The sequence below is a fragment of the Watersipora subatra genome, chromosome 11, assembly GCF_963576615.1.
Source record: "Watersipora subatra chromosome 11, tzWatSuba1.1, whole genome shotgun sequence".
Classification (NCBI taxonomy): domain Eukaryota; kingdom Metazoa; phylum Bryozoa; class Gymnolaemata; order Cheilostomatida; family Watersiporidae; genus Watersipora; species Watersipora subatra.
The window spans coordinates 24,225,690-24,248,954 of record NC_088718.1 but is presented as its reverse complement, the minus strand read 5'-3'; the positions used below and the strand labels follow the sequence as shown (position 1 = coordinate 24,248,954).

General features: G+C 36.6%; 1 protein-coding gene and 1 long non-coding RNA gene across 5 annotated transcripts in view; one reads left to right on the top strand and one right to left on the bottom strand.

Moving 5' to 3' along the window:
• Positions 1–659: 659 nt before the first annotated feature.
• The window catches only part of LOC137408262 (uncharacterized), a 58,212-nt gene continuing 35,606 nt past the window's right edge, over positions 660–23,265 (bottom strand). For 2 of the 4 annotated variants that reach the window (XM_068094709.1, XM_068094706.1), the window contains exon 10: positions 660–983. The gene's annotated coding sequence lies outside the window, so the exon portion shown is untranslated. The remainder of the gene's footprint in view (positions 984–23,265) is intronic. The other 2 variants (XM_068094708.1, XM_068094707.1) reach the window with 2 other exon arrangements.
• Positions 10,321–22,591, top strand: LOC137408743 (uncharacterized). The gene is made up of 3 exons (XR_010980124.1): positions 10,321–10,462; positions 21,430–21,572; positions 21,870–22,591. It is a non-coding gene; the product is annotated as an uncharacterized lncRNA (long non-coding RNA).

The following is a 23,265-nucleotide window of genomic DNA, read 5'->3' as shown; positions in this document are numbered from 1 at the left end:
GAGGTGACAACTCCATTAGTTGCCAGTATCTACATGTACATCATTGTATTATGTACATACACAGTGTACATAATATGTGTGTATTGTAATATTATGTGCAGTATTGTATCATCTACATACACCGTATTATTACTATTGATCATCAGAGCTGCATATGCTATTGAGACAGTATTTAAGGGTGAGAAACTTGTAAGCATATTGTTAGTCAATGGCAAATCATTTAATTTCAAGGTCAAGGTTATTTTTTCAAAAATAATACTTTTGAACTAAAGACAGGTCAAGGATATTCTCTTTGCCTTATCTTCATGAGATTAAGTCAAAGAAAGATCAAAAAGCATTTGAAGGGATTAAAAACACTGATAAAAGACTTAAAACACTTTTAAAACGACCTCAGGTGAAGATCAGCAAGGTAAAGATCAGCTAGGTGAAGGTCAGCAAAGTAAAGGTCAGCAAGGTGAAGGTCAGCAAAGTAAAGGTCAGCAAGGTGAAGGTCAGTAATTATGAAGAGCAGCCTGATGGAAGTTAATGATGAGTCTAAAAATGTTTTCCGTCCCAAACATTAGAGACAGCAGCTGCCAGGAGCTGAACGACTGTCAAAATGTGAAGTGAATATATGTTTGCTCCAACCAATCTAATACAAGCAAAATCCCATTTTGGTGTTACATATCGACTACCTTTATTAATTTATTATTAAAAAATATGCATAAAGATTGAAACATTGAACTGCTCATAAACCCATTGACAACGCTTAAAAATCCTTTACTTGGGAACATAATGTGATACCTGTGAGCATCTGACATATAATGTGATACCTGTGAGCATTTGACATATAATGTGATACCTGTGAGTATCTGACATATAATGCGATACCTGTGAGTATCTGACATATAATGCGATACCTGTGAGTATCTGACATATAATGTGATACCTGTGAGTATCTGACATATAATGTGATACCTGTGAGTATCTGACATATGTGATACCTGTGGGTACCCAACTAACAATTTTACGTTCCCAGAACGTTCCAGGGATGTTCCGAAAAGTCCCAGAAACGTTACATCGTAACATTGTCACAAGATTATTTGTAGACACATTTTCAATGTTCCAGCAACGTTGTGGGAAAAACATTGCTGGAACGTAACTCTTAAAACGTTCCATCAATGTTGTGGGAATTACTTTGCTGGAACGTATTTCCCATAATGTCCCTAGAACGTTGTGGGAAATACGTTGCTGGGACGTATTTCCCACAACGTCCCAGCAACGTTGTGGGAATTACGTTGCTGGAATGTTAGCAAATGATCCCGCATAACATTCCCACAATATTGGGAGAACATTACGTAATATTCCACGAACATTTCTTCCATAATATTGTCTCAAGGCTATTAGCTAACATCCCAGGAAGGTTACGTATAGAACATTGGTGGGACATTGATGCGTAGGGATTTTCCATCTTTATTACACAATATTCCTAGCTACTGCGCATAGCTTTCCTTGCCGCGGTAAGCTAAAACGCGGTTGAGCTAAAACGAAATATAATTAAAAGGGCATACAAGTTAATGGGCATTAGCTTCGCTCCACTAACGAAATGATTTACATACGCGTCGGCTTGTCGGACGACACGTAGCGTTCATCAATCGGTGGATAGACTATCACCATCCATCTGACGCAACATGTATAAGTGGCGAACTGGTCAGTTGCGATGTGTTCACACTGTTGCGTTTTACTTTGACCCGTTTAACGCATGGTCAGAGCCTAATGGACCCTAGTCATTTTTGCGATATGTCTAATGAAGTGCGAAAACTGAAATTTGTAGTGAGTTTTCATTTCATTTACATAGATCATTCAAATTTATTATTATTCTTTTTTCATTATTTTGTTTGTTTTTATATATGTAATAAAAAATCTATAACATTTTTAATTTGCTTCATTTTAAATAATTTTTTGTTATGAAAGGGGGACAACTTCCAAAAAATGAGTCATGCGTTTTTGTACCATTCTAGCTAGAACGTTAGAGGAAAAGGTTTGCTAACGTTATTATAACGTTATTACAAAACATTGTTATCGAATGTCCCAGCAATGTTACAGGATTGCTACTTTGAAATGTCTGGGTATAAACATTCACATAATATTGTCTTCTAATATATTCGGAACAGTATGGCATTTCACCATTATGGAACATTCAGCAGATGATCTGGTGCAAAGTTTCTGCGACATGGGGAGAATGTTACAGAACATTCCACAAGCATGCCTTTCATGATGTTGCCTCAAAGATATTAGCTAACATCCCAGGAACGTTTTCGTGCAGAACATTAGTGGGGTGTAACTGTGTAGACAATTTCTAACATTTTGATGTTTTACAGAATGTTCCTCTAATGAATTGCGTACAATGTTACTATAATGTACCGAGCATAACCGTCGACAATATTCTTTCCTTAAGCTATACAACATTCCACCAACATTACGTCTCCGAAGCAACCTAATTTTTCTATAATGTGCCATGCTTAACCTTCACACAACATCTCTTCTCAAGGCTGCCGGACATTCAACAAATATTGCACCTTAGATATATACAAAGACTTTTACTAGATTATTCTTAAAATAATCTTTGTGAGCATCTCAATAGTTAGGGCATGGTTCCGAAGCTGTATATTTTGGTACAAACAGTTGCATGATATAATAACAAAAAATAATATGAAACACAATAAAAATATAGCTATAAAATGACTAAACTCTATATATATTGTCATCATCAAAACATGGCAGAAAAATACCACAACCTTTACACCAGAATAAATTATATATCAATGATACACAGAGACAAACAAGCAAAGCTATGATCATATTTGTGAATAATGCTACAGTCCACCAAATGCATTACCACATTAGACTAAAGTTTTTCCAGCTCGTCCGTCCTTGGATTGTGGTGGCGAAGGCTGTTCTTTCATCCAACAATTCAGATTACAGTACAATCCTTTAAGCCCTGAAATGTGAAGAAGCATTTATATTAGCAGATGAGAACTGCTAAAAAGTACAGAATACAAACAAAGCAAATATGAGTATAAACTAAATATGGCAACAACCTGTTAACAAAGTAATTATGAACATCGAGGTTGATCTGCCACATCACAGTGTCACTTGCTAGATACATGAAATAGTACCAGCAATACTTTTCTTTTCACTATTTGTGGGCACTCTATAATAAGGTAATATTGTCCACTCATTCAAGTTTTTGGAATCGCGATTCCTCATAATAGGCACAGGTGGATACAAGAGTGCACAACCACCATATTTTCAAAATCATCCCATCAGCTTTTTATTTAATGGCTTCATAACTGAGCTTCCTATAAGGCTGCAACTTCATATTGGCATATTATGAAAAATGCACAAGCATATCATATTTAGGGTTGCGCTAATAGTAAGTTTCTTCAGAAGCAACTAATGTCCTAGTCGCATTGTTCTTATGCTGAATTATCATTTTAATAATTTGAAATTTAAAAAAGAGTTGTTGTAGAATAGCAATGCGGTAAATTAATTAGTAAATCTCATGTAGCAAAAAACACGAACTTGGACATATCCATTAAAAAATAATAACAAACTGTAAGCTAACAACTCCGCATTAGTCGAGTTATTCACTTGGAGTAAACCTTTCTGATGAGACGCTATATGTGCAAACAGCTATATACGCAGGTAAATGAGAAGCACTGCTAATACTATTGCAGATTGTTCCAAAGCTTTAAGAAACGCCGTGCAGATATTTAATGAAAAATTAAACGATAAGATTTTGTAAGTTTTAGTTGATCTAGAAGTATGCGAGCAGCCTGCCTTTTCAATTTCCTTTATAAGCTTGTTTGAATTAGCGCGTACACTCTTTTAAAAATACATAGTCAATCGGCTATTGTTGCCTCTTACATTATTGTCAAATTCTTCAATCATACCTATCTTATATCACAATCAAATAGTTGAAAATCATGTCATAAAAAGAGAAAAAGAAATTACATCGCACTACTAGCTCTAAGTTGACATTTTGGTGAAAGGCAGCACGATTCTCAACCTAACATGCTTATCACAAGTTATACATGATCTAACACAATGCAAACTTTCAAGAGTTGCTTTCTTAATTATGTACACGTGCACACAACTCTTAGATTTCCATATTTTCTCTGCTTAAAATTCTGATGTGCTAGGTAGTTAGTGTTGAAATGTGCTTCCAATCTGCCAAAAAAAATCTACGTTTTGTACTACAGCATTTCTAAATTTGAAACTAATTTTTCCAACTTTCAATAACAAAAATCACAGTTAAAGGGAGAGTAACTATAGATCTATCGTAAATTCAAGAGTACAAGTCGAGATCTGAAGTTTGGTTCGAAAATCCTGGTTTTGACATGTACATACCGTGACCTCTTCCATGGCCCAAATCTTTTATTCGCTAATAGTTCAATCGGGATCAGCTGAAGAAATGGCAGTCAAAGCACCATCAGTAAGGACGCCTTTTTTGGCGCCGTCGGGAATACTACAATTAACAAAAGCCTGAGAGTAGCATGTTATAGTGAAGATCACAGAGAACAAAAAACAAGCACTTAACCAACGTTCTGGTTCACCTCAATACAAGAACAAAACCGCTACCTCGGATAATAGGTATTCAACAGAGTAGCAATGCCGCAAGACAGATTTCTGTCAGAAATCGTGATTCATGTACAAGAAAAAGGTGTGAATGCCCAATAGTGGATGTGTCAAATGGATTACTGAAGTGTGGCCTTGTAGGCAGATACTACAAAAACCAACATCAAATTCAAAACATATCACGTAATTCCAGAAGAGAATCCTAGTGATGACATTTCGAATGGTGAATAATGGGGACCTGGTGTTCCAATCAGCTCACATTGAGTAGGATTACTGGTATTTCACTATTTTATAAATAAATTCCTATATGTGATATCACGTAATTTTGATTTGCAAAGGTTTTTTGAAGTTGAATTTTACTAGAAATCGTGCCATGAATTACATTACCGTCGTATTTTTGTGCAGACACCGCAGCAATACTATTTAAATTCATGAAAGAAACGAAGTCACTGTTGGGATTCAAACACAAATGCTCTACGGTAACATCTTCCAGCGCAGCGAGCTGGAAGCTTGTAGGTGTAGCATAAATACACACTGGTCAGTGCGCGAGGCGACATTGCAGTAGAAGGACTGGTCTTATGTACTGAATATTATATGGTATGTTTATCGAATTTTATATGGTTGTCACGACGTTAAGGGCTTAGGGCACAAATAAACCAACTTTCCATGTAGCTGAATTAAAGCATATTGATAACATATTAGTAAGCCTACAACATGTATAATAAAAACACAGACATGGAGAATTTGGAATAGTGATGGAAAAATGCAAGAAATATGTCTAGATCTCACCTGTCCCACAGTTATTGATACCAATTCAATTGGTTATGGAGAATTCATTGTTGAGCCGAACCTGTGTATGGTTGGCAAATTGACCATAGTAGTGGTGATTGACTAGATAGCGATTAGACGATTAGTTGCAAGGATAATGGCCAGATCTTGTGAGATTCATTCTAAAAAATCGCGAACAAACCACATTAGAGATCTTGCAAACAACAAATCAATAAACTATCTATATGGTAATGAATCAGATGGACTTGGACTGAGATTGAACCGATAACCTTGTAGTTGCAAACCCTAAATCTGGCCACTAAAAACTGCTGGTTGGTCACTACTAATATTGCTCAACATTTTCCAACTGAATAACAAGTTTAGTAGCTCAGTGACTAACAACCATGTCTTTACTCATTTGATATATGCGTATAGATCTTCATCTTTATGAAATTTTAGAGACAAAAATAATGGCAAAGAAAGAATTCTTGAAATTAAGTTTAGGAAATGGCGTTCAAACTTGTATGAATTTGTCACATCAGAGTTGTCTTCTCTATTTTGTGGCAGTAAAAAACTATTAATGATTCACCATTACTCCGTTTGTCCACAACACACAGTCTCTCGCAATGAGATTTATTATCAACAATGCCTCTGAAGTAGGTAATGAAATCAAAAGACACACACTACTACTCGGTAACATGTTTTACACCTTTTCCACGCATATATGGCTTCAAAGCCATTTCAATTCTATTAGCAAAAGCTCACTCAACCAGCAAAGGTGTTTTTGTCAGTTATTAAGACATTCGACAACATCGCTGTGATACGTGAAAAAATCATATTAAAAGTTGTATTTCTCTTGAAGCACAGAGGTACAGTTAACCCACTCAGGACTGTTCCCGAATACCTCGGGAAGAGTTGTGCTCTCCAGGGCCCATTCCCGAAGTACTCGGGTTAAACTTTGATTTGCTCTATTGCTTAGCTGTTTAGGTACTTCGGTTTTATTCATTCATCAAACGAAGTTTAAGAGTCTGGGCATCATTTTGATACCAAATATGTGATTGGACAAAAAGGTTTTAACTAACAAATTATGTGATAGATATCAACTGTTTTGGAAATTTGATGATCGCCATTTTGGAAAAGGTTTATCCGAACGATGGCAAAAATTTTAAGTGAATTAGATGCGGTAATCAGCTCAGGGGAAGAAAATAGCAACAAAAGTAATGTTCAAGAAGAAAATGAAAATTTTCTGATGGAAGAAGGTAAGTTTTATGTGGCTATTTATAGAATTTTACCGAAAAAAAACGATCAAAAGCCGAAATTTTTCTTGTGAATTTCTAACAAACTTTAGTCTAACAGTGTAAGATATGGATTTTTTTCATGATACACATGATTATAACATTTTCAATCCAATAAAATTTAGATCTTTTTGCAGCATGAACTCATCACTCTATTACCCCATAATAAACAATAGTTTTATGATTTCCTTGTAGAACTACAAGATAATAAAAATTTCTTATTTCATTTATATCCAATTGTTCAACCCACAATTAGTCAAGCATATAGTTCTCAACCTCAACATCTTCTATAAACTAGCCCCAACCACTAGGCTCTAATATTGGTCGATAAGAGACACTTACCACAGTAATCATCTTCATGACTTTTTGTGTTTATATTTACAGTACCAAAAAATATTTGCAATTTGTATTACCAATTGTTAGCTGCAGCAGACTACTTATTTTCAATTTGTTATCAGGTATTTACCCTGAAAAGCTACTAAAGCACAATTTTTTTAGGCTGTATCATATTTGCTACATGAAGGTGAAGACAGTCAAGGGCTTGTGAGTGATTATGCCGTTGATGATGAGCCTAGGGCTTCAACACCAATATCTGATGAATACTGCATCAACTAACTTATAATGGCAGCAAATATGCATGTGTAGTTGGCATCAAATAACTCTCACAGTGTCATAATTTTTTAATGAACACACCCTTATTATACATGTATATAGGCTATTGTTTCGTTTTCATGCATATTCATTTTTACTGTATTTTTTACAATATATTTTACTGTATTTTTACACCTATTTTTTGCTGGTAATTGATTGTCTGTTAGCTGGTAACTTGAGTATTTTTATGCATAATATATTCATAATAACCTCTGCAATGCATTTCAATATAAATTAACAAATTGTTTGATTATATAATTGATAAAACTGTCAGTGACGTAGTGTTGGGTAGAAGCTAGTAACACCTGTTCTCTTGCTCGAAATTGAGAAATCTTTTTTTATTTGCTGCTGATAAAGTTTGCTATCAATCTAACATAGGTCCAACAATGTCAGTATCAAAAAACTGCTTGTGAGCTGCTACGGAACATAAAAAACAATTTTGATAAAAAAAATGTTCACAGAATTGTTAGAAATTGTGGTCAGTAGAATTTGTAAAGGTGCACAAAAGTTTATATCACATTGTAGCCTGGAATGTCTTTGTTAAGCTGCAAAAAATAAATCAAGATTATTTTGAAAAGAACTCTAGTTATGCTCAATTTTGTGTAGCTCTATTTTAATTGTAAGGCTAGTGAAAAATTAATTGGGCTGGGGGAGCAGTCAACCAATAACTAATTAGTCCTGAATGGGTTAAAGAACGAAAGCAATATGTAACCCTTTTAGTGCCATAGGCATACTCTTTTAATGAATTCCTGTTTACAGAAACGTGACATTTTAAAGACAAATTATATCCATTCTATGACCCGCAAATGCTTTTTAAGCTGTTTTCCAACGTCAAACGCATCCAAGAACGATAATCCACTGCAGTTTACCACCATGGAGTGCAATTATTTAGAAACAACGTCTTTAACACTCGGTTTTATTTACAGAGAAAAACTTGAATTTGTACCAATGCAAACAACTTTACTCACCTGCAATAACGATCGCAAAAAGCGTCAATATTGTGAATTACTATATTGTGAATTTTATTGCAAGTATTGCAGATGAGTGGGGGTCCTCCCATGTTTTGTGACGATTCAGACGACCCGACGACAGCGATATTTAAAAAGTGACAGACGAGACGACCATTTACCAATGTAGGTGACAAGGATTGGGTAAATAGGATTACTAAAGGTACGGCTACACGTAACGAATTTTTCGTTGGTTCGGAGTTCTGGCCGAAATCCCGAAAAACGCAGAATTAAAGGTCAAAATTCACAGAATTATTATTTGAGCTGTGCATGCCCACCGAGTTCGTCGACGAACGCTTTTAACAGATTAAACAAATTATTAGCGAGCACGATTCTAGCAGCTTTAGCAATTAGTATAGTCCAAGACATGTACCGTGACACACAATAAAAATACGAAAGCAGTTCAACGTAGAACACACGAAGTAACTGTCTAAGTCGCGCTATTATTAGTTAGCGAACACGACTTTAGCAAATTTTAAGATATATGTAGTCCGAAAACATAATGCGACACACAAAGAATTATTACAGAAAGTTATCATAGTAAATACAATGCAACTGACTTGTTTGCGCTAGAGATGTCGGCATTCTCTACCACAAAACTTTCGCTGCTAAAAAGGAAATATAATTAAAAAATAAACAAATTGTAGCTATAGCGTCTGTTGTAAACGTAAAAATAAAGCGAGATATTCTAAAGAACAAACTCTATGGAAGGAGTGGTGGCCATGAAAAAGACCGTGGAGGAATAACTCCGAAGAGTTGTCTTATTTGGATAGCAGTTGCATCGTGTGTACTATGTTGATTGGCACTTATACTTTTACTATTGTGTGTCATTATACGTCTCTTGGACTATACTAATTGCAAAAGCTGCTGAGATCGTGCTCGCTAGCACGATTCTAGCAGAATAATTTTGTGTGTTTCAATCATTTCGTGATTTTAGTTAGAACCAACGGAAATTTTGTTACGTGTTGCCGTATCGTTACTAACTTATTATTTGTTCATAAATCACCACGGTCAACCGAAACTTCACTAGTTTTGGTTTGAAGCATCTGGCCCAGCATTTATAGACTGCCAAATAATTAAATCAATGAAATGCCACGACATTGACAGCAAATCCGTTTCCAAGTCAGTGACTGACAGTGATTATTAAAGGCAATCTCGGTCTATTTTCAGTACAAGAAGTATAGCTCTAAAAACCTAAGACGGCTGTCACTCTTCGCGGAGTAATCAGCAACGCTCCCAAACATCACTAATATATTTGTAAAGGTCGCTGGTTGAGCCATGCTTTTGGTTAGCAAAAGTTCAAACCTAGTGAGTCTCAGATTTTTAACGCAACCCAGTGCCACCAGTATAGATATTTGTATTAAAATAACGAATGTGAAGAAAGAGGTTGTTTTGGTTACCAATTTGAAAAAGGTGACAGTGATTTTAAAAGTGACGACAGTGATTTTAAAAGTGACGACAGTGATTTTACAAGTGACGAAAGTGATTTTAAAAGTGACGACAGTGATTTTAAAAGTGACTATTCTGACGACAGCTTTGTGTGGTAGGACCCCCATGAGTTAAGCATCGTTAAATCATTAATTAAACTACAACCGCAGGAAAAATAAATCAACATGGCGGATATTTCTCCTCACAGTTTTGCCCTGTCCGATATTTTCAAGCATAATACGGTGTAAATGCATACCTTCGAAATCTTTCGAAGAAGTACGATGCGGATTTTCAGCTCTCCTACGCATCGAACTTCATAGTTTTCATAAAATTATAACTAAATTCTATGTATATGCCCACAAACAACCTCGGTTGACATTTTGGTTCATTATACAGTAATACAAAAGAGTGTTTAATCTCTTTGTAAATATTTAATAGACGTAAACTGACAAAACATCGTAAAACCACGGTTATGCCAGCGAGTCATAAGCGAAACCAGCGAAACCAAGCGAGTCATACTTAACGCCGAATGCCTGTTGGAGATTCCGAGAAGTTGGGGATTTTTTCTGAAACTACCGATGTGATTACCACTGCCTATACTCACGATGTTGTGTTAAAACTGCTAAAAAAGTTCTGAATGGATATCGTCGAGTGATTTATTCACTACTAATGGACGTTATTTGACGCTATTTGGTAAGAAACCTCACATTGTTGATCAGTTACAAAACTGTCTTACACAAAGCCACTGCACACTCGCAGACCCGCGAAAATGGTGCCCGAAGGGTGGAAATCGACTTGATATCGAATAATGAATACCATATTTGCCTTGTAGTGACCGATTTAACTCATGCACTGCTATCAGCCCCTCTGTGGGGCTTACAGACAATTTAAATCAGACGGAGAGCCCCTCACTGGGGCTTTTTTATATTATGTGGTTTGGTTCTCTTTTTGTTGCTACAAGTGAATGGATTCAGATTTTCTTGGTTCAAATGCTTAGTATGGAGACTATTGTAGTGTGTGTTCATGTGAAACTGACAGTAAAGGATTCTAAACTGACAGTAAAGTATTATATATATAGCATTTGTATTCATTTCATGTGAAACGTTAACTGCGGATGATTCCCAACATCTATAAGCACAAAAGCTCTGAAACGCGCTGGTAGAGAGCATACGAATTTCATCGCATCTGACGAAGACTTGCTTTGTTTAGCCTGGCCCATTTTGTGAGCGGCTGTTTGAATGGCTTTTGTTGATACAAATTAATTATGTTCAACCTAAAATGAATTACGTAGCGAATAAGTTGAAAACATTTTATGAGAAAGAGATTTTGAGGTGAATTTTTTGTGAGCAGTACATCATGTTTATGTTACACAACTATTTATTGTACTGACTGAAAAGAAAAACGAAGTTGCAAGTTGTCAGTCAAGACTCAATAATCATTTTTTATTTACAGCATGAAACTTTGTTGAGTCCAAAAATAATCCATCAGACAACAAGCAAAGCAACCTTTTCACTTCTAACATTCCTTGCAAAAAACATAATTTTCAGTAATTTGTCTGCTAATATGTTACACAATTCTAAGAAAATTTAACTTTGCCAAATTTATTTAGGCATCGCCAAGTGGAAGTAACTTTATGCGGATCCATGGTCTATTCTAGCAAATACATGTAGACTAATTATTATGACATGACCATGTAGTAACTGTAATTTTTAATTTCCGTAGTTTATCTAATTGTAATTTTTACAATTTGATATAAATGAGATAATCTCTCTTCGAGTTAACTTCAACAACAAGATTGCATAAAGGTTTGGAGATTTTTTTAAAGGTTCATCCCCCTTTTTCTTATTTTGTAAAGAGCAAATCTGACAATACAACAATCATTTCAACGGATATGTGAACTGACTGTTTGATATAGCCGCGTAATTGCCTTTAAGCTGTATAAATCATCTATGTGAGAATTTTCTGCAAGTTGACAGGCTCGGTTACGAAGGTTGTTACTTGTGTCATTGCTGACCAATGCCCCAGATGGTCGCAAACTATTTTGTAATTGCAAATGGAAGATTTGTTTAGTAAATTGACAATGTCATAGAAGCAAGCTAATAACAATAACTAAACACTTCATTGTTTTGTTAATTATTTGTAATATCTACTGTGACAAGCAACAACAAAAACTGAGCCAAAGGTTTCAAAAGAAATGTGAATATCACACTGTATTATTTAACACTGTTTACGAAAACCTACAATAGGTGTTCTCGTCATTTCATGAACAAAAAATAAGATTGTTATATATGACTTATTGTTAAAAGTTGACTTACAACAAATTCACATTGCAGTTATTTGATATCAAAAGATTCACCTTGTCTTATTCTGTTGTGTTGTAGGTGCAAATTATATGGGAATGTGATTAAAAGCTCTTAAAAGCTAAAAAAACGAACAGTTAATCGTAGCCACATGAGACCGCCGTAGTTTGGATTCTCTTTCCAAAGCGGCTCAAATGGGACGTAGTTGTTACAGGATGGTTTCTGTTTACACTTTCATGCAACCTCATTCGTCGAAATATTTTCACAAATATATTTCACACATTCAATAAAACCAGGTCTATTGTTCTTACGCATCTATTTTATCGTCATTGTAATACTGTCACTTTTAGCACTGATATATCACAACTTACCGTAAAAAGTCGTTAAACTTTCTAACCTTAGCTCAAAGGTGTACGGATCATTGTCTGATAATCATGACGAACCTGTTGGTCACATGTGATAATCGAAAATTGCTGCAAAAATTATTTGCAAAGTATTGGGTCACATGATCAGATTACAACTTGACGATTAGATCAAGCCGAAACAAAATTGAAAGTAGCGAGCATCTATATTTGATACGGGGTCTTCGGTAAAACCCGACGTGTTTGTCATAAACTAGTGCTACGATAAGTTTTATATGGAGCTTTTTATTGGCCTTTCAATTCACGTGAGACCATCACGTGACAAGACAATAACCAAACTGTCAGAACTACGTCAGAGAAATAAACAGATTCCAATTTACGGCGGCTTTTCGTTTTTGAGCTTTCAAGAGCTTGTAATCACATTTCCACATATTTGGCACCTACAACACAACAGTGTAAGACATGGTTAATCTTTTGATACCAAATAACTGTAATGTGAATTTTGTCGCAAGCCAACCTTTAAAGATGTAGTTGCGTCAAAATTTAAGTTGATCTCAAAAGAAAGCATTTTTTTTCTCTATCAGTTGATATGTTGTTTGTTGTGTTACGCGATCGCATTGCCAAGATATTTGAAGGTTAAAACCGATAAAATCTGATCGCCGTAAAAACGCTCAGGCCACAAAAACGTGCCCAGCCTCGCCAAAAATGATGTCACGCGTTTGGCAACCTGTCTCTATCTCTCGTATTCACATCGGCTATTTGCGATAAAAGTCTAGTCTTACGCGGCTCTATTGGCATATATCTTATTTTGTATTTGCTCATGTTGGCTAGAATAAAATTTTAAACCCTGCTACAGATGCATTATTATGAATGTTTAAAAGGCCTCAAATAACGAAAATTGAAAATTTGTTCTACTCACTTTCTCCAAATGTTGTGTAAACATTTGGGTACCGACTACCAATTCTACCGGTCTACGGCAATTCTGTCAAGTCACTTTTGTAGAACTCGGTCTTTGTATCAGCACAGTTCTGCATCTACCCATACAAACGATATACAGCCTCCCATAAGCCCTGCCCACATTATGTCGCCTATTGCCTACGTACTCGTTTCTTGCTAGTAGTATTCTTACCGAATACTAGAAAAGTGAAATAAGCAAGCCACCTCTTTGGAAAGAATATAGACAGGGATAGAGTTTTAAGAATGAGAAGTCTGCTGCAAACTGGATTTGAACTCACATTCTCCAGTTCTGCGAACACCCATATACCATATCCGATTCACTACAATATTCTGCAAATCATGTTTTGCATTATCTTCAACAATATTATTTTATTATATAATTTTTACAAGCAAAAATATTTTCATTTCGGCATAAAACTTTTATTAAAAATATTCATCAAGTCGTGGCCACTCAGATAGTCTTAGCTGATACAATAAGACAAATTCATCTACTGCAACAAACTCAAACAAAACATCATGGCTTATGCAGCACGCATTCAAGTCTCTCTTTCCACTTTATGGCAGTTTCCACACTGACAAAGCTTCTTCGTCTGGTGGGACGACATAAACATTCTGTAATCAGTAAAAAAAATGCAATAAATATATGTCATTCTAAAGCGTATCTATTGACAGCTTCCAAATTGGGAGTTAAATAGATTGCGAGTGTAATTTTAAAAACGAATAAACATTTAATAAAGGCACAAGTACGCCAAGCTAACGATTCGAAGCTTTGGTTCTGGAAAATAAAGATTTGCAATGATCAATTGATTTTACCCACTTCCTACGAGTGAAAATAATTTGTAATCATGACTCTAATTTACCAAAGAAAATTCGAAAAAAATATTACAGCTAGGTAAAACGGCAGATAAGCAATGAAACGATGATTGGAGATAGCAAAGAATTATCATTTTATTAATTAATATATGTATTTATGACTATAAAAATATTACATTTACTAAAGTATAGAAGACTAAGTTAATTTACCTCCATTCTGTCTTCTTCTGCAGCAAAACGCTGCTGACGCCTGTCAGCTTTGGCCATAGGCTGTCTACTCTAATCTTTTACTAAAAGTTGCTCAGATAACTCTGAGTAGCGGTCGCTCGAACTTGAAGCCATTTTAAAACTATGTATAACTTAGTAATTGTTGAATCGCGTTGAATCAGTAACGAGTAATGAGATCTAATTAGGAGAATCTTCGAGATCACAGACAACCCGTTTTACGAGTGATAACATTTATTACGGCCTATATAAAAATTTCGCGCTCGTGATTGGCTAACGAAGCGACCTCATATTTATCGCTTGTGGTTTCGTTTCAGATAACAAGCTTGTGACGTCACAAAATAGCCACCTGCTGGAACGTGAGCTTTTTAAAAGAGGGCCTCATTCAAACGCATATATCTCTGGACAGGGTTGGTCTACAAAGACAAAAATGGCATCAAATTGTAGCTGATGTTTTAGCCTTTTATGGGTCATAATTTCATTTTTGACGCAACTACATCTTTAAGACTAAAACTAAAGCTTTGGAGGCTAAGCTGCCTTCCATCAACAACAAAAACTTCAGCTTTTTAAAATTCACTCTCAGAGCTGTAGAGCTCACATGTGCGCTATACGGCTCTGTTCACGTCTACACATACTGTTGCAACGATAAAGCTATCTCTCCTTGGAGCAGACAAATCCACTTCTCCGGTAACTTTTAACTACTAAACAGCTATGGCATTCGTTAAAAAGTATTAGTCAGCCCAGCTTATAGCTCTATGGTGACAGTTTTGTCTTATTAATAGAAACGCACATGCAATAGATTGAAGGGGAGTCTATGGGCGATCGATCCGCATGATGCCACACTATCGCAGTATTATCCAAGAATTGTATTTCAATGGAATTATCGCTCAACTGAGCAGTTACCGGTGTATCTTAGACTCGCAGCTTACAAATTTCTTACTCATCAATACTCTTTAAGAGTGGTCAGCGGTCACGTGAGAGCCGAAACGAACTAAACGACACAAAACAACGTCGCTGTCAGTTGTAAACTGTTCAGCCGAAGACATTTCTGGCTGAAACGAACCATTTCGATCCTGCTCTAAATTTTGTGGTGGAACCATTGCGTTTATTGGCTGGTTAAAATTCTAGCGAGCACTCGTCACATTTCTATTTGCGTGCGTGTGAGCAAAGGTAAATAGAAATGGGACGATCTTTTTATTTTGTTAAATAAACAACATGAAACAATTTACGACAAGGCTCACCCGGACTTGTGATTGTGTTGCATAAATGTAAGATGTTGCGCTTAAGTTTTGCATAAATGTTAAAGAATGGTTGTGGTTTTATTTCCTGTAGAATAGAAGTAATGTGTCATACTCATTCTGATGAAGAAAGCGTGCCTGTTTTATTTATGTAAAACCACAGTACTATGATGAAGACTGTTTTTGTTTGTTATGTACTCAGCATAGAAAAAAACATTCATATATTAACAAAAAGTATAATTTTGTTGATGGAAGGTTTGGCAAAATTTTTCTATCGAGTGATTTATTTTGAGCAGCTGAACGATATTCTGTTAGTCTGCTGTGTAATTATAATTAATAAATGTTCCTCAAAGTTTTTTGTTTACAATAGAAATATTTAGCTCAAATACATAAAAACTACCGATGGAACAGTGTCCTGTCTCCATGCGTATGGTATCTAGGAGGCGAACTGACTTCGGATGCCATGTGACATGTGGCTTAGCCGACCCGAAGTAAACTAACCTCCAAACCTAAGTCAGTTCGGTCATCGCGTGACCACGGCTTTAGCGTGTCACCTTTGCAACATTACTAAAAGGCTATGTTTCAAGGAAGCGAATCTATTACTGGTGCACCTTCCATTACACCACTTGGTCCATACATGCATACATAGCTGAGAGGTTCTATAGAGGTCCGAAGGGCTATACAATATTACATAGCCTTTTGCAGAGGTCTCTCCAAAGTCGTTCTGTTATCGAAGATGTCATTGGCAGCTGACCAAACTTAGAGTAAAACAACCATGATAGTTAGTGTAATTAATATAATTATTCAATAAATTAAAGCAATGGTAAAATAAATTGCGCAATATGTTACAATGCAATACTGTTAGCAGCGGATGACATTCAATCTATATATAAATGTGAGCGTTTGTCGGTCGGTCCAGTTATATACGGATAGTTTTAGTAATAAAAAATTCGCTTCGCAGAGGATTTAAACTTGCGAAGACTGTAACCGCAAGTTTGCAAACACGCATACCTAACCACAAAATTGTGATTTTCGGCCATCTTTTTTTCAGTATCCTTATTGCGATTGTATGTTACTAGCTAAATGTATATGTATTCTTTACTATTAACTAATATCACCATTTGTTTTGTTTTTATGAAGTCATTTTAAAATCCATTACCTATCTTTTAATGTGCCACTTCAATTTCAGATGTCCCACTACACTCCTATTTTCGGTTTCTTATACCCTAGGACACTTATATTTCGCTAGTATTTAGTTTCGTGAGTAGCACACAGAGTAAAATTTCGCTGCAACTTAATTTCGCAGCTCTGATGAGTGCGAAAATATAGTGATGTGAAAATAAATACAGTGGAACAAACAAATTAGATTTCTCAGGTCCGGTCCTCTAGTAAAAAAAAGTTTTTGTATTTGCGACTAGTTTGTATTTGTAACCCGCAGGTATAAATGTGTGGCAGAAATCGATAATTCAACGTGATCGCTTGCTGCCATTTGTTTCTTGGACTATCAATGACGTCTCGGTCCTTTCCGTCGTGACCGATATGGTACCAATATTAGATCTCAAGTATTTATAGCAAGCGATGGCCATGGCACGTTTTGAGTTCACAATATTTCAAATTTAAAAAAAATCAAATACATTACATGTCTCATAAAAAAGAAAATAGATAACAACCAACATCACAACCAGAACTGTATAACATGGTTGGATCTGGAGAGGGTTGTTATCGTTTTTGGTTGGCAATAAAATTCATCACTACAATAAATATTATTTAATTGTATGACTTCACCTACCAGACTTTCATCCTCATCAGTTACAAATTCGGTGACTAAACTGATATCATCATCTTCTTCGTTTGTCTTGGCTTTTCCAAAAAAACTTGTTATCTTAATTTGCTTTGCCATGCTGCTCATTCGGTGTATTAACGAATTTACTAGAAATTTCCCAATGAGCTCAATCACACACAATATTATCTGCATTTCTAATATCACGATTTTTTTGTGGATATCAATGAACTACAGGGCCGTATTCCCTTGGACAGCTGGCCGGCTAAGAATTTTAGGAAAAAAACGGGCGAAAACTTAGGCGAAAACTTTTAGGAATTTCATAGTCCAACGGCTATAGAAAGGTTTTTATCACTGTAGAATATCACTTTATTCGAAGCCATAGATACAAACATCAACTTTTAGTAGTTCTTAGGGGTCATTATTATCTTCATCAGCGGCAAAATATTCTTGTTAACGACTTTTATAAAGGTTTGCAAAATATCAAGTTTTAGTAAACATCTGCTTGCCCATATCCTACTTAATGAACTTGAAATAAAATCGACAAAAATGATCTTTGTTAAAACGCTTAAAAGAAAAAGATGTCTTCTTTCTGAGCTTTTTAACTGCATACAAGTTTTGCCTGTTTTAATTTTAAAATGTTTTGTCAGTCACATCAGCTAAAACAAAGCAAATCTCAAAAAATAGAAAAATGTTGATACTTGCCAATAAAATTTTTTAAAACTTCACGTGAGAGGCCCGACTGAGGCCCTACATAAGAGAAACCTGTTGGGAGCTTACAGCACCCCCCCCTCCTTCTCCACACCCCAGATGTTCATAACTAGTCGTCTAACATTAGCCCCCCAACTTGCAACCAGTGAATACAGGCCTGTGTAGAACATAGCTATTTAATTTCGAATTTTCGCTAGTTCGTTATGATAGTTTAGTTTCGCGCATGAATTTTTCGCGTGATGACTCCGCGAAAACGCGAAAGTTAGATGCCGCGAATACTTAAGTGTCCTAGGGTAAAGCAATTGCTAAATCTACAAAGTACCCTGGTGCGCTTCATTGCTATACATTTGTACTGGTATCGTCCATAAAAACTTTTTCAAAGTAGCTTCTGCTGCAGCAGTAACCTTTGTATACATACGTATCTATATAGTCACTGTTATAAATAATTCAGCCTAGTCATGGTTTTTATTTTATTTTTTCAATTAAATAGTGCAAGTGCTCTAGTATATCGAATATCAGAATAGGATGAGGTTAAGCACTTCACAAAGAATCACAGCCTAAACAGCCTAAAGCCTTGGTACTAAAAATGATCAGTGCTTGTCCAATTACTACATGAATTATGATGTTATACTAATTTCTTTGGCAATTAGGCTTATTTGTGCTGTTTGTCCGAGGTTGGAAGGAGCAGAAAAGCCTCAGACCTCTTATATAGAATGCCTTGGAGTTTGTGCAAGCGGAGTGCCTCAATAGTTTATTATCCTAACCAGTATGGACAATCATTTGTGTCGCTTTGGTTGTCCACTAGTTTATTGAATGATTCATAGGCAGTTTGTGTGTGTGTATGTGTGCTCTGGACACTTGCCTGTTCCCATACACGTCGCAAAGTACTGGCGACAGCACCTCATGCTATTAGCGGTGAAATGGGAACCTATGCGCCGGGTACAGCCAAGGACTGCCGATAGTTGCAGGCGGCCTCGCAATAGTTTAGGGCTGTTCAAATGTCGCAAAAGGCCGCAGGCAAAACCTTCATGTAATGCTCGTACAGGTGAAGGTCACCATTATAGAAACGGCATGGCGAGCGAACATTTTATGTGATTTATCGATTATGTTTAGCGATGTAGCTTATATGTGAACAGATGCTACGGAGCCTAGCGTCGCAAGCGTTTTGCTGCGCAAGTTACCGCCCAGAGTTTCGCAATCGATATGTGAACCAGGCTTTAGTATTAAGCTGCGTTCAGATCAGCCAATGTGCAGAGGCCAAGTTTGAACTGAGAGTGGGTGATTTTGTCCGTTTTTTATTTGCAGGGTCAGATAACTTTAGCTGACCCTTTTAATTTTAGTGAGTCACTCCTTGAATTTTGCTGACTGTTGCCTACAATGTTTTTAGTGAACTTTTTAGCAAGCTGCCTGATTATTTTGCACTGCTCATCGCTAATAATGGATAACCATAAGGAGGACGATCTTTTGCTAGCATAATGTGCTTCAACTATTATAATAACAGCAGATACTTCAATTAGCATGTGGTTGCTATGATAATTGAACCTTAGCAACAATTCCACAGCAGTTTTCCGGGATGTTGTTACTCATGAGGGAAGCTATGACAATAGCATACACAGGTGTGAAGACAAATATGGTGTTCATATTAAAGCCTGGTTTTCATATGACAGCACAAGGCCGCGACGTCCTGCGTGCGTAGGCCAGCTGTGATATGGAAACTTCAACGCATGACGATCGCGCGACGTGCGTACGCTAATCGCAAAGATCCAACAGAATGGGTCCTTGCGATGGGTGCGCACGATTATGTATCCCACAATACACCGCTAGACCTTGTCAACCCATCCCATAATTCAAACGGAGGGCTGTTTTCCGAAGAAATCTGTCTCTCCTACAAAAAAGTAAGGAAATTATCCACTCTGTCCAATGCAAGCATTGAGCTTACGCGCGATATGGAAACACTGCATCGCGGCCCATGAAATGCATTGTGCACGATCACTGGGCTGCGCACGATCATTGTGCTGTCATATGGAAACCAGGCTTTAATGACACTGCGACTCACGGTAAAAAAGATGTCATTGGCTACTCAAATAAAATATCGGCTTTGAAAATTTTTTTTCTCTCTGGACTATATCGGTCTCAGGCTTGTTTGCGCTGTTCACACGATACGATTCTCGGTCAGTAGAAAAATTGGTCAGAGAATTGACCCAAAATCGGCTGCTGTGACCGCAGCTTTAGTCTGTTAGATTTAGCTTTCTGCTTTTAGGAGGAAACTTATGTTATGCAAAAGCGATTATAACGAATATTGTTGGTTGGTCACATCGTGTATCTGCTCTAGTAGGGCAGTGGTGTCAGGTTTAATGATTATTAGTTTGTTGTAGGAGCTTTATAGAAACTGATGTTTTTTTCTTCTCTAGAGGGTATTCTCAGTAGAAGCATATATCTGACTTTAGTTCATTTTTGGCAATTGTTTCCAGTTCTAATTTATTGCAGCTTCAGTGGTAGTGTCTGCCTTTGAATTTTGAACTAATATAATCGTGCATTGCGGTGCCATTTTGTGAAGCGACCAGGATTTGTAATCTTTAGTTACACAGCCCATGAATACCTGTCATTGTGAAACAAAGGAACTCATGTTATTCAACTTCTATGTTAGTATTTATGCATCCCAGTATTATACACCTCTTACATAACCACTCATTCCCTTTTATTTAACCATTTCTGATATGATTAGGAAACAGCTTTCTGGACTCTTGCTAGCCTGACACGCCAATTTGTTATTCCAACTTCCTAGTACCTGCTATTTTACTGCTTAGCCTAAATGTTATCTGCTTCTCGTACTTACTCGCTTACTGCCTAGGAAGCTTTGCAGCGCCCAATCGTCTGTGATCTATGGATGTGACGATTGCCTGACTGATTAGGCAAACATATATAAGCCTGTGTAGATCAGAAACAATTCGAATTCCATATTTTACTCACGCTTTAATTATTACTCTGCTCTTGTATCACTCTTTAATCGCCTAAATGCTGAGTATTATTTAATGTCATACATCAACCAGCTTTATGGATGCAAGGCTTTTATGTGAATTTAATAATACTTTTAAAAGTAATTGCTATTAAATCTAACTGGTAGGTACAATGGCTGGTTTGGAAACTTTGGATAAATTTTGGCACAGTATTCTGATGTCACTCATGAGAAGATCCTGAGACTTACCCAAATTTATTAAAAATAGCATTCTTTGCAATTGTGTTATGCAATTAAAACTTGATTTTAATGACACAGATGACTCCTGCCCCTACTTCTCTCATCTAAACCCAGAAAAAGTCATGTAGAAGGTGACAATGACTTCCATGATGATTTGGAATCAAGCGAACAGCTGGAATTCGAACTGTCAAGGTCTGGCTCGGACATAGTGGAGTGCATCGGTAGGTAAATATGACCAATATATCCAGGTTTTCTACAAAACAAAATATCTGGCACACATTGCAGCCTTGCTGCATATGCTAAACTGCATGGCTGCTCATATTGTGGTGCATAATTTGGGTATATAAATGTATTTTGGTATTAGCTACTTTCACTTATTGTTAGTGTATAAAGCAGATATACAGAAAGCAGAGTGGCTTGAAATAATACTGCAGCAGATCAGTGAAATGTAGTTAAATTTATTTTATGGTTGATACATATGCTTTTTATAATAATATTAGCATATGGTATTTATTTAGCAGGTTATGAGGTACAGAGCTTAAAACTCAACTGCAATGACTGCACCAGCTTTATAGCCTCCTGTCCAGGTTTACGATGATGTGATACTAATCAGTGTAAAATATAGAGGTGGTCTGTTTACACCTCATCCTGTCATCACAAAGATATGTCTATGCTCAGAACTGAGCATATGGCAGGGTGTCGACCTACACGGAATCACTGCAGACATACACAAGCTGGTGGTCACTAAGACTCTTTCATCGGTTTTACAAAGCAATTTTCATCAGGGATTTCCATGCTCGATCCACTGCGCAACGTTAGTTAAAATATCACCTCCAGATATTTCAGGATTATAATTCAGCAGGAGACTACAAAGGTAGCGGCTAACAAGAGTAATCTCAGATCAAGGCTCAGCCGACTGGTCGTCTTTAGTCATGACTAGCCTTTCACAGTATGTCTAGAAAAGTGTACCATTTGTCGCTTGTTTTCTACGAATTTGCTGATGCTGTTTGCATAACACCCAAGGCCCAACATTTATATTCATGGCAGACTGTAATCAGCATACGATGTACCCGGGTGTATGCATTTGAAATCGGTTTGTACACCTAGCTATCTGACATGTTAGCCCATAGCATATGGCAACATTGATAATTTTGCAATATTTTTGGGAATACATGTACTACATCAATATACACTTTTATTCGCACTTTTCATCTGAAATATTCAACTTTATGTTTATAAATTTGCAGGGTAGGAAATTCATAGTGTATAAACTATGTATCTAAAATTTGAAAAAAATATCTTGTATACTTTAGTAGTTATGTCAAATTACATGTAGCAACAACAATGACTCTTGATTCTTTCAGTGTAAACAATGATGACTCACTTGCCTGACCTGCTGCAAGTGAACAAAGCATTGCCCTTCTATCCCAAAGCATGAATCGCTTAATGTAGGACACCACGGCTTTGCATTGCCCAGTCTCCTATAGCTAATAGGTCTACGCTCGCTCGTAAATGTCACCTTCAAGAAAAGGTAGTGAGCTTCATCCAGTGCATTGACATTTAAAAAACACCAGAGGTCAAGCTGAGAATTAAACATGAGTAGCAGTACGCAGACCAACACACACAGGCACACATACATATTGAGCTATCCCTGCCCCTTCACTCTGTATGGGGTATAAGTGATAACATCACTCATGAGTGTGATATAGTGCCAGGGTCAGTCATTTAGTAGGACCATAGATATAGTAAACTATATCTATGAGTAGGACACTCCCCTGGCCATGAATATAATCTCCAACATATCTATGGCAAAACAGTCTTCAGTAGAGGTGGAACGAGACAGGTTTTTTGAGTTCGAGACGAGACTCGAGACACTGTCTTGTGAAAATTCGAGACACTGTCTTGTGAAAATTC